Genomic DNA, 12,125 nt, shown 5'->3' on the forward strand with positions numbered 1-12,125 from the left:
TTGACATAGTGGTAATAGGTAGACATTAAAGAGCGTGGGTGAAAGTGATGAACCTTGCGGCACCCCTCTGTTAGAAGGGTGGTAATGGGATTCTTTATTGTGAATTTTGACTCTATATCCTCTGTTTTCTAGAAATGTTTTGAACCAGTTTAGTGTAGCACCTGTCAATCCAATGTTTGCCAGTTGTTTTAGAAGTAGGGTATGATTGACGGTGTCGAAGGCCGCTGAGAAGTCAAGGAGGATTAGTAAAAATGTTTGGCCTTTATCAATTCCAGAAATGAGGAAGTCCGTGAGAGAGAGTAGTAGCGTTTCGGTATTTGCGGCTTTGCGAAAACCATATTGGTTTGGGGACAGAATACTGTGGTCCTCTAAGTAGTTGGATAGTTGGGTGTTTACCAATTTTTCCATGATTTTCGCTATGAATGGGAGATTAGAAATCGGGCGGAAGTTGTTGGGATCACAAGGATTTAGATTTGGTTTTTTTAGCAGTGGCTTGATTGAGGCAGTTTTTAGGTCATCTGGGTAGATCCCATGTGATAGGGAGCAATTTATGATTTCTGCCAGGGTTTTTGCTATAGTGTCGGGGATGAGAAGAAGTAATTTGGAAGGGATTTGATCAAATGGGTGTGATGACGGTTTCATTCTCTTTAACACCGAATGTATCTCTGTGGTTGTGATGGGTTCGAAAGCGTTGAGCTGGATGTCTTTGTTTTGGGGGAGATATGTGATATCTGGAGCAGTGTTTGTGATCAGCTGATTGAGGAGATCAGATATTTTTTTGTTGAAATGAAGAGCCAGTTCATCTGCTTTAATCTGGGCTAGCTCGGGTGGGATATCTGGAATGATGGGTTTAGTGAGGCTGGACATGAAGGCGAACAGGGCTTTTGAGTCGAAGATTAGATGATGAACTTTCCGGGCGTAATAGTCTCTTTTGGTTTTCAGCGTGATACTTTTGTATAGATGGAGTGAGCGTTTGTAATCAGAGAGTGAGGCTGGTGAGGGGGCTTTGCGCCATTTTCTTTCTTTCTGCCGAAGTAATTGTTTGAGCTTTCGCAGTTCATCATTAAACCAGGGTTGTCTTTTGGATGCATTAGAAGAACTTATTTTGGTTGTCAGTGGGCAGAGAGTGTTAGCTATAGATTTTGTTATTTTGGACCAGGATTGGAGGGCAGAGTTGGGCGTAGAGACATCTATGAGTGGTAGATCTGAAGTAAGAAGGTTGCTGAGGTGTTCCGAGGAGCAAGGTTTTCTGTATAGGAAAGAGGGACTTGAGTTTGGATTGGGGTCTGAACTAGGTAAAGAAAAGCTGGTGGAGATTAGCGAATGGTCAGACCATGGGACTTTTTTGCAATTTGGTTGATTTGTAAGAGAAATACTGGAGTTTGTAAAGAAGAGATCGAGCGTGTGGCCAGCTTTGTGAGTGGGTTTGTTGATTTGTTGTTTGAAACCCATCGCTGACATTGCGGTGAGGAAAGCTTCACAGTTTGTTGAAAGAGGGACTTTGTCAACATGTAAGTTGAAGTCGCCCAGTATTATAGCAGGGAAGTCAAGGTTGAGATGTAAAGTTATGGTTTCAATAACAGGTGAGGCATCTGACTCTAGTAATCTTGGAGGGGCATAGACTAGAAGGATTTGGAGATGTTCTGATTTGAACAATCCTAGTTCTAGTTTGGTAGCTGTGCTGATGTGATGGTGTGTGAACCTTAAGGATTTTTTTTGCAGCTAAGAAGATACCCCCACCTCTTTTTTTTTGTCTTGGGATGGAGAAGAAATCGTATGTCTGTGTTGGTAGTTGGTTAATGAGGGTTATGTCGGTGGATTTGAGCCATGTTTCCGTTATGGCACAAAAGTCTGGGGTTGAGTCCTGCAGTATGTCGTTTAGTATAAGAGTTTTGTTGGTGAGCGATTGAGCGTTGAATAGGATGATGGTGAATAGAGTGAGACCTAGGAACTGTGTAGTGGGGGAGATCATGATTGGGATGAGTGATTTGTGGGTGTGTGGGCGGTAGTGCATAATTGGAAGAGGTTGGATCGGTGCTGGAAGAGTTCTGCTGGAGGCTGGATGTGCTGTTAGATGAGCTGCTGGAGTCTGAATATGTGCTGCTGGAGGCTGAATGAGTGCTGCAGGAGACTGGATGAGTGCTGCTGGAGGCTGAATGAGTGCTGCAGGAGATAAGATGCAGTGCCTTTGGGTTGGAGAAGATAGAGCCACTGGCATTGGCACTGGCATTGGCTGGAGGCTGAATGAGTGCTGCAGGAGATAAGATGCAGTGCCTTTGGGTTGGAGAAGATAGAGCCACTGGCATTGGCAGCATTGGCATCAAAGGACCATGTAGCTATACCAGTGGACACCGAGCCCTCAACATCGGCAGGACCATTGGTTCTGTCTATGCCATCAGCTGATAAGGACACTGGAGATTGGCCATTGTCAGGCTCCTCTAGGCCAAGGATGTCGGGTTCCTTGTCATTAGCCACGGCACCGGGGAAAGATTGTGCCAAGTATTGAGGGAAACCAAACAAGCATCAGCATCAGTCTCTGTCAATACATGGTGCCAGGCACAGGGATGCGCTAGTTCATGCTGGGATGCCCCAAAGTGACTCCACGGCATGGAATGCCAGTCGTCCATTGGTGCTAGGGGTCCGCAACGGTCTCTACCAGTCCTGATGCCAGTCATCGATCCTCCTCTCGGTTACAAAGAGGATTTGGCCACCCCCTCCTTCCTCTAAGTTGGTGTTGGCATTGGAAATGTTTAAGGAGGAGCTTAAGTGGTGAGTGCAATTGTCGGTCGAGTGGGCAATGACGACAATGGAGTCGGCACCGTCTGTCTTGCAGCCGTTGTTGGAGAAGCTCCATATGCTCATCAGCACATTACCGACCCAGCTGGCATCAGTTCCAGGGTTGGTGTTGGTGCCTGTTGGGGCCGGTGGTTGTAGCTGCTTTCTCAGAGGAGGAAGCTCCATCTAGACTAGCTGAGATGCTGAGGCCTGCAGACCCCTATCCAGTTCCAGCGGTGCCTGCACCTCTGGAAGAAGGCTGAGCGCCAAGGGCCCCATCCCCTGTCAATTTCAGGATGAGGGACCCTAAGATCCCTGGGTGGATGAAACCATGGAGTCATCCACCGATGTCTGTGAAGGTCTCCCCTCAGAACTTTCTCATCCAGAGGAACGAAGGAAGTCTCCGTCTGAGGATTTAACCTTTGCAAGGTTTGTGAAGGCAATGGTGGAGGCCATCCTGTTTCAGTTACTGACAGAGGAGGATTCCAGGCACAAAATACTTGAAATCTTCCAATTCGTGGAGCCTCCTAAGGGGTCTGTGGCGGTCCAGGTGCACAATATCCTTAAGGAATTACTGCTGAGGATGTTGGAATACCCCCTCTCAGTGCCTCCCATAAATAAGAAGGCTGACGGGGTTTATCTCGAATAGAAGGCTCAGGTTTGATAAGCGACATCTTCCCCATCGGTGGATGTTAGCCAAATCCGCTCTCAAGAGAGCCAAGTGGTCTTGGACCCAGTCCTCGGCACCCCTAGGGAAGGATCACATAGCGATGGACGCTCTTGGGAGAAAGTTTTTTTTCAGGGAGCCATGCTTATTGCCTGCATAGCTTCCTACCAGTTCTACATAAGTTAGTACTCACGGGACATCTGGAAGCAGGTGCAGGAGGTGCTCGAGCAGCAGCAGGACACCCTCATGTCTGCATAAGGGCCTGGAGTGCAAAAAACATGAGGTCAAAGTGACCTATGATGTTTTCGAGACAGTATGGAGGGTCTCTGCAGCGGGAATCGGTGCCCGCAGAATGGCCTGGCTGCAGGCCTCGGATCTCCGACCAGAGGTACAGGAAGCACTGGGGAGAATCTCTTTGGAGATAGATGAGGGATGTGGTGACTGAGCTCCAGGACCACAATGAAACCCTCCAACAACTCTCCGCCAGCACTTTGGACCCAGCCTCCCCTGCTCGAAGGCTGGAAAGATTGGGCAGAAAAAAAGTCTTTCTTTCACCAGAGGAGCTACTATCTTCTCCACCCCCCCCCCCCCCCTTGCTCCTGTCAGCAGCATCAGGGCTCCTGCAGCTGTCCCAGGCAACAGAGAGCCCCCAAGGCCCAGCCGGCACCTCAGTCAGCTCCAGGGATGGGGTTTTGACTGGGTCGTAGGGAGCGTAGTCCAGTTACCTGTACGCGGGGCAATGGATCTGCCGGTCGGGGGCAGGCTACGGCTCTTTGCGATCCAGTGGCCCAGTATAACCTCAGACCAGTGGGTTCTTTCATCATCCATCAAGGGGGTCAATTAAACCTATTGGGTGCCCTGCCAACTTGCCCTCTGAGCCCGTTTTGGGGGCTGATAGCTCATCAGGAGGTACTACTAACAGAGCTCACCTCCCTTTTAACAGCCAGAGCTGTCCAGCCTCTTCTACCAGGGCAAAGGGGGTGGGGATTTTACTCCTGATTCCCAAAAAAAACCAGGAGGATTCTGTCCCATCCTAGACCTAAGGGCCATGAACAGATTTATCAAAAAAGATGTTTTCCCTGGGCACCTTAATCCCCCTTTTGCAAAAAGGGGAGTAGCTATGCTCCCTCGATCTGAAGGATGCATACACCCACGCTGAGATCTTCCCAAGTCCTCTGTTCAGTTCTTGTAGTGACTAAGAAAGCAAACAGAATGCTGGGGATTATTAGGAAAGGAGAATAAAACAGAGAATATCCTAATGCCTCTGTATCGCTCCATGGTGTGACTGCACCTTGAGTATTATATCAAAAAACATGCAGCAGAATTAGAAAAGGTACAGAGAAGAATGACCAAAATGATAAAGGGGTGGAAAATACCCCAGTGAGGAAAGGCTAAAGAGGGTAGAGCTCTTTAGTTTGGGGAGAGACAGCTGAGGGGAGATATGATAGAGGCCTACAAAATAATAAGTGGAATAGTATGGGTAAATGTGAATTGATTGTTTACTCTTTCAAAAGGTACAAAGATCAGGGGACATGCAACAAAGTTACCAGGTAATACATTTAAGACAAATAGGAGAAAATATTTTCTTGCTGAACGCATAATTAAACTTTGGCATTCTTTACTGGAGGATGTGATAAAAGATGTTATTTTAGCTGGGTTTAATAAAAGGTTTGGACATGTTCCTGAAAGAAAAGTCCATAAACCATTATTAAGGTGGACTTGGGAGAAAGCCACTGCTTATCCCTAGGATAAGTACTAGGGAATCTATCAACCTTTTGGGATACTGCCAGGTACTTGTGACTTGGATTGCCAAAGACACTGGGCTTGATGGACCTTTGGTCTGACCCAGTATGGAAAATCTTATGTTGTTGTGAACAATACAATGAAATTCTCAACTCAGTGTGCGGCAGTGGTCAAAAAGCAATTAGAATGTTAGTAATTATCGGGAAGGGAATGGAGAATAAAACTGAGAATATCATATTGCCTCTGTATTGATCCATGGTACAACTGCATCCTCAAGTGTTGTGTGCATTTCTGGCAGAGCCGTAGTATGCCTACGGTCAATATGGCCATGACCATAGGCGTCACTACCGAAGAGCACCACAGGGTGCCAGTGAGAGCAGTGTGGCTGGCAGGGCCTCAGTAAGAGAAAAAGCAACGTGGCCCACAAAATGTACAGCACGGTTGGCAGGGCCTTAGTAATTGGAAAGCAGTGTGACCCCACTGAAATCAACAACGTGATCGGTGGGGCCTTAGTAAGTGGAAAATGAGTGCGGTCCTGCCAGCCACACTGCTAATTCTGGTGGGGCCACACTGTTTTTCCTCTGACCACACTGTTGATTTTGGCGGGGCTGCACTGCTGAGGAGGAGGAGGATGCTTTGCCCTGCCCTGCAAGTAGGAATGCAAGGGCCAGAACTGGGTCAATCCCTGTGGCCAGAAGTTATTTCCTTGGCCACAGGGGTTGAAGAAGAAGACTGCTGCTGCCTGATGCTTGAAGGAAGGAGTGAGAGAGAGCATGCGTGTGGGAGAGAGAGAGCATGTGTATATGTGAGTGGGAGAGTGAGAGAGAGCGCATGTGTATGGGAGAGTGAGAGCGAGGGCATATGTGTGGGAAAGAGAGCATGAGTGTATGTGAGAGTGAGAAAGCACGAGTTTGGGAAAATGAAAGAGCATGTGTGTGGGAGAGAGAGAGCGAGCATGTGTGTATGCGTGTGGGAGAGAGAGAGCATGTGTATATGTGAGTGGGAGAGTGAGAGAGAGCGCATGTGTGGGAGAGTGAGAGAGAGGGCATATGTGTGGGAAAGAGCATGAGTGTATGTGAGAGTGAGAAAGCACAAGTGTGGGAAAATGAAAGAGCATGTGTGTGGGAGAGAGAGAGCGAGCATGTGTGTAAGCGTGTGGGAGAGTGAGAGCATGAGGGTATATATGTGGGTGAGTGAGAAAGCTCATGTGGGCATGTGAAAGTGAGAGAGAGAGAGAGAGGATGTGTGTGCGCGAGAGAGAGAGAGAAGGAGCATGTGTGTGCACAACAACCCCACTTCTTCTCTGCCCGCTAATCCGTGACAATTTCAGGATATCTGGAAATCAAAGGTTCCGAGGAATGGATAATGGGGAACTTTTAAAAATCCCTTTTAGTTTTAATTGTTGGCTATTATTTGATGTGTCTGTTTTGAAATATTTTATTGGCATTTGGAGAATGTTTATATGAGTTTTTAATTCTTGAATGTTATTCTATTTATTAGTTTTGAATTATTCTTTTTATTAGTTTGGTTTTACTAATTTTGTTTTATGAGGAAAGGTAATGCTTCTGTTTTTCCATTGTTGCAGTGCATACAGAATTTGGCTTGTTGCGGTTTCCAGTTCAGTTTTTGTCTGTGCATTTCTATTTATACTGAATGCTCTCTTTATTCTGTATTTGAGGGTCTATCTGTGTTTTTCATGTGTGACTGAGGTGAAGTATTCCAGTAGTGTGTAGTTTCTATGTACAGATCTATAGTAGCTTGGCTTGTTCTGTTTTCCTAGTAGGGGGTGTATTGGTGTTTTAGTCCTGGTGTAATATTTGCAGTGAAAACTTTTGTAAGTAAAGTTGTTGCTATTTGCATGCTGGCAGTTAGTGCTGTTTTGATATAGAAAGTTTATTGCATTGTAATTCTGTTTTCTCGTGGCTCTCTGAGGGTCATGCCATTCCCAGTACCATATGGGCTCCACGAGTCTATTGCTGTTTTGCAGAGTTTTCTGGTTGGCACCACAGCAGTGCATGTAAATATAATATACATAGTGTAAGGGATAATTTTTTTCCCTCAGGAGACTGTGCTTTGAATGCTCTTTTTCATGTAAAATCTTTGCATCATAAATGCATAATGTTTAATTGTGTGTGAGGAGGATGTGATGAGGTGAGGGGTGCAAGGCTGTCCAAAAATAATGATTAGACTTGGGAAAGCCAGCTCTTTATCCCTAGTAGTGAGCAACAAGAAATGGCTCTACCTTTTGGGATTTTCCAGGTACTTCCTAATGATCTGGATAGGCCACTGTCAGAGACAGGATGCTGAGCCCAATGGACCATTGGTTTGACCTAGTATGGCAGCTCTTATGTTTTATGCTCAGAGCTGCACGCGTACAGGATAGAAGAGAGATTTGCTGACATGAGCAATTATAAGCATTCTGTTACTCTTTTACTGACCTGAGATTTAAAAACTCATTAGAGGCTCAGATCCTTATAGCAAAAGTCAACCCAACATCTTGGCCCCCAACTAGGGGCAACAGAAGAGAAAGATAAACAGATGACAGACAGGTTAAAGGGTTATGCAAAGATTTTACAAGGGAATTCTTTATCAATATCTACAGAGCAATTGGTAGGTCACGGGAATGTCCTCCGAGACTCCAGGATTAAAGGCTTTGCGATCTCCAGAACAGGGGGTTTTCTTATACAGAGGAGGAAAGCCGTGGGATGGATTTACAGGGGAAGTTGCTAGATACATTTTATTTATTTATTTATTTATTTCTTTTATATACCGACGTTCGATCGAGATATCACATCGGTTTCCAGATAACTCAAAGAATAGGGTAGTAACAGCCCTATTTTACATTATAACATTGTAATAAAAATAATAAATTGTAACATTGTAATAAATATAACAAATTATACAAATTATAACAGGAATAACAGGATTACGTTGAACATTTGATGTAGTATATAACATATGTACATAAATGACTTGTTGATGAGGATATATTAAGGTTAGGTTGGCAGGGAGGGTTGAAGGGGGGAATGGGGGGGATAGGAGGGGGGAAGGTGGTGCAAGGGAGGGAAGATGGTGGAGTGATGAGGTGGAGTGATGAGGGAGTGATTATGAAAACAGGGAGGATAACTTAAAAACATGTGTGAGTGAGCCTGCGTATGCAGCTATGTGGACGCTCGTGTTACATGCCCGCATATTTTATATCGTGCGTGCAAATGTGCTCACATGATATAAAATACACCCAAATTTACCCAACAACATGTTTGTGTATCTTTTAGATACGTGGCATGTAGCTAAATAAGTTTTGACTTATCTGACTAAGTGGTGGCAAAAGACAGAAAAGTCTAAAAAAAAACGTTAATTATCCGGCTAACTAGCACTATTTAAGACTTATCCGCCTAAATAAGATAGCCGGATAAGTAAAAGAAAAGTGCTGCTTAGCCAGATAAATAAGATATATGGATAACTAGCGTTTAAAGACTTATCCGGCTATCTTACTTATCTGGCTAAGCAGCACTGTTTAAGACTTATCCAGCTAAGTAAGATAGCCGGATAAGTAAAAGAAAAGTGCTGCTTAGCCAGATAAATAAGATATATGGATAACTAGCATTTAAAGACTTATCTGGCTAAGTAGCACTATTTAAGACTTATCTGGATAAGTGAAAATGTATCCAGATAAATGGTGCACATCTGCTATGGGCACATATTTGTGCTCTTAAGTTTAATTATGCATGTGAGGAAATTTAATTTGCATATTTTATTAGCACTTGTTGACTTTTACATGCGTAAAATATCAAATTTTATAACATGCGTGCACAAAGGATTTTACCAATTTTACCAATTAGTCCAGCAGTTTGCCCAGTCTATCTCTAGGTTATCAAGACTCCTCTGGTTCTTCAGCTTGAAATCCCTGAGTTTACCCAGACCCCTCACCCAGTCAGTGTTTGGCTATAAAGAGGTTCATATTCAAAAGCCATTCAGACGAATAACATCGTATCCAACTAAATTCTAGCGGGCGGATTTTAAAAGCCCTGCTCGCCTATTTTCCATACGCCGCTGGCACGCACGTAGGTCCCGGGGGTTTTCGAAGGGGGCGTGTCGGGGGCGGGGCCGAACGACGCGACGTTTTGGAGGCGGGACGTGGCGTTTCGGGGGCGGGCCCGGGGGCGTGGTTTCGGGCCGGGGCATTTTGGGGCGTGGCCGCGTCCTCCAGAACCGCCCCCGGGTCGGGTCTCGGCGCGCCAGCAGCCTGCTGGCGCGCGTGGATTTACATCTCCCTCCGGGAGGCGTAAATCCGTGGATAAAGGTAGGGGGGGTTTAGATAGGGCCGGGGGGGTGGGTTAGGTAGGGGAAGGGAGGGGATGGTGAGGGGAGGGCGAAAGAGAGTTCCCTCCGAGGCCGCTCCGATTTCGGAGCGGCCTCGGAGGGAACGGAGACAGGCTGCGCGGCTCGGCGCGCACCGGCTGCCCAAAATCGGCAGCCTTGCGTGCGCTAATCCAGAATACTTTTGTTTGCGCCTGCTGCGCGAACAAAAGTACACGAATGCGCTTTTTTAAAAAATCTACCCCTAGTTAACTGGCCATGAAGCCGCCCTTATCCAGCTAAATTCTAGTTACTCGGCTATGCTCCGCCCTTATCCAGCTAAATTCTAGTTACCCGGCTATGCTCTGCCCTTATCCAGCTGAATTCTAGTTACTCGGCTATGCTCCGCCCTTATCCAGCTGAATTCTAGTTACTCGGCTATGCTCCGCCCTTATCCAGCTGAATTCTAGTTACCCGGCTATGCTCCACCCTTATCCAGCTGAATTCTAGTTACTCGGCTATGCTCCGCCCTTATCCAGCTGAATTCTAGTTACTCGGCTATGCTCCGCCCTTATCCAGCTGAATTCTAGTTACCCGGCTATGCTCCACCCTTATCCAGCTGAATTCTAGTTACCCGGCTATGCTCCGCCCTTATCCAGCTAAATTCTAGTTACCCGGCTATGCTCAGCCCTTATCCAGCTGAATTCTAGTTACCCGGCTATGCTCCGCCATTATCCAGCTAAATTCTAGTTACGTGGCTAGAATTTAGCCGGATACAATGGGGGCATTCCAGGGGTGGGCGTACTGGAGGAACAGAGTTAGCCACTTAAGTTAATCAGCTAACTAGCACCGCCACATAGTGGCCCAATATGCACCTGAAAGAGTTTTATTCTGACTTGCAGCAGATAATTAGCAGGTGTAACAGCCCTATGCGCCTTGCTTTCGCAGGTTATAAAATAGCACCTTAATTTGCGTAAATGTTGGCCCTGGCGCACCCTAGCCCACCTCTTTTTTTTATATGAGCAAATTTATTCTTGCACCATTACTTGCGTGCAGGTATGTTGGAGCTTTATGAAATAACACGCAAATATTATTTATTTATTTATTTATTTTTAATATTTATATACCGACATTCTTACATCAAATGCAAATCATACCGGTTTACATAAAACAGAAAAAGCAGGAAATATATTTCCATAGTCAAATACAATGAACATTTATAAAAAATTGTTAACAAGCCATAAGGTAAGAACTTGGAAAAAAAAAGTTAATTAACAGAAAAAATAAATGAAAGAATTTTAAATGAAGCACAAAGGGTTGCACAAAGGGGTGCACAAAGGGGAGAACCCCTTTGTTGCGCCCCTTCGGTGCGCGGCGCACGGCGCGCGGCGCCTGGTGGTGAGGCGCTTTTCAACTGCCCACGGAGCTCTCAGTGACGTTGGGGGGGAGGGGGGGGCGTGGTCACACATCTCAGTCACACATCTCACCATTTCCCCTCACCTCCTGATGTTTTTTCATGTTGCTGTTAACTTCTTGCGGGGGCCCAAGGATGGAGGGTGGCCTCCCCGCTCGCCGGCGCCTGGTGCTGTTTGCATGTGCACGTGCTGATTTTTATGCACGCAACTCTTTTAAAATGCACCTTTCTGTGGGCCTTCGCCTGCAGGCTTTGCAGTAGCTCTCAAAGGGAAGGCACAAGCAGACTTTCCCTTTCAAAATCGCCTGCCGGAAAAGTGTCCGCTCAGATTGGCGCCTCATGTTTCCCGCGGGCACTTTTTCTCTTCAGAACTACACGCCTTTGCAATGTTTGCCCAGCCGCGGGTACGGCACCGCGACTCGCCGCAGTTACACCCCCCCCCCCCCCAGCGCCGCCGTTCACACACCGCGGCGCGAACGCTGCCGCCCTCGGCCTCCCTCCTGCTTGCACGGTCCTGCATCCTCAGGCGTGCACGCTGTGTACACTGGCTCGAGCCTTGCAGGCCCCACAGCGGGAGAGAGCAGCAGGCACCGGGAGGTGATGCCAGCGCAGGCGGGGGAATTTAAATCCCCAGCGGCACTTCCAGATGCCGCCTCAGCAGCAGGGTCCCCCTGCCCCTGCAGTGCACATTGCTGTTGCTGTCTGGGTTTGCCTTGCCTCTCCGTCGTTGCCCTGCCTTGCCTCGCCTGTCCCTGCCGTGTCTTGCTCCCCTGTTCTTGTCCGTCTCTCCCTCTCTGCTTGACCTCTGATATCGACCCTGGATTCGGACCCTGACTGTTCTCCTCGACACCGCTCGCTGGCTCCCCACCCCGACGTCACTTGGCTACTCTCTTTACAGGACCTTCGCCTAAGCCCCGCCGGCCCCTGGAACCCGAGGGCTAGCCCTGCGGGAAACGGGGCCGGTACAGGTGAAAGCCTGGAGCCAGTCCTGGCGAGAGCAGGTCATCCAGCTGTCGGCGTGGGCCTAGCAGTTTCGCCTACTCGAGCTGCGTCAACCACACCCCACAGCCCACGGGCTCACATCCGTGGCAGCCTTATCGCCTCCCTCGACACAGCCCTACCTCCGAGCCCACCTGCTTTTTCCCCCGGGTAAAGGTAGGAGCATTGCTCACCCCCATGTGCCCTTCCCCCTGCGGAAAGGCTGGGCTTTTGGGAATTGCCCTCCTT

This window comes from Rhinatrema bivittatum, chromosome 7 (genome assembly GCF_901001135.1).
Source record: "Rhinatrema bivittatum chromosome 7, aRhiBiv1.1, whole genome shotgun sequence".
NCBI classification, from domain to species: Eukaryota; Metazoa; Chordata; class Amphibia; order Gymnophiona; family Rhinatrematidae; genus Rhinatrema; species Rhinatrema bivittatum.